This window comes from Triticum aestivum, unplaced genomic scaffold, assembly GCF_018294505.1.
Source record: "Triticum aestivum cultivar Chinese Spring unplaced genomic scaffold, IWGSC CS RefSeq v2.1 scaffold83742, whole genome shotgun sequence".
NCBI classification, from domain to species: Eukaryota; Viridiplantae; Streptophyta; class Magnoliopsida; order Poales; family Poaceae; genus Triticum; species Triticum aestivum.
This window is the reverse complement of record NW_025309335.1, coordinates 1-665: the sequence shown is the minus strand read 5'-3', so window position 1 is coordinate 665 and position 665 is coordinate 1. Positions and strand designations below refer to the sequence as shown.

General features: G+C 50.2%; 1 non-coding gene and 1 pseudogene across 1 annotated transcript; both read left to right on the top strand.

The window, feature by feature from the left end:
• On the top strand, positions 1–84 carry LOC123179638 (uncharacterized; annotated as a pseudogene).
• A 300-nt stretch (positions 85–384) lies between these two features.
• On the top strand, positions 385–503 carry LOC123179637 (5S ribosomal RNA). The gene has a single exon (XR_006490517.1). It is a non-coding gene; the product is annotated as a 5S ribosomal RNA (ribosomal RNA).
• The last annotated feature ends 162 nt before the right edge of the window (positions 504–665 follow it).

The window sequence follows — 665 nt, the reverse complement described above, 5'->3', positions numbered from 1 at the left end:
CATCAGAACTCCGAAGTTAAGCGTGCTTGGGCGAGAGTAGTACTAGGATGGGTGACCTCCTGGGAAGTCCTCGTGTTGCATTCCCTTTTTAATTTTTTTGCACCGCGTGCAAAACAAAACGCACGAGCGCGACGTATGTTTAGCACGTTTTATTATTTTGCACGTTTACGGTAAGTTTTAGCTCGCTGCTCATTATTCACGCGTCTAGCGGCGGCAAGCGTGTTCTGAAAGGGGTCGAAACCATGGTAAATAGGCACTGGTGCAGTTGAACCGTGGTAAAACTCGTCTCCGTAGTTGAGCGGGAGCGGCCAAAGGAATGTGCAATCGTGTGTGTAGTGGAGCTGGGAGGGGCAAGCATAAGGGACGAAGACGGGGCAGCACGTCGGATGTGATCATACCAGCACTAAAGCACCGGATCCCATCAGAACTCCGAAGTTAAGCGTGCTTGGGCGAGAGTAGTACTAGGATGGGTGACCTCCTGGGAAGTCCTCGTGTTGCATTCCCTTTTTAATTTTTTTGCACCGCGTGCAAAACAACACGCACGAGCGCGACGTATGTTTAGCACGTTTTATTATTTTGCACGTTTACGGTAAGTTTTAGCTCGCTGCTCATTATTCACGCGTCTAGCGGCGGCAAGCGTGTTCTGAAAGGGGTCGAAACCATGG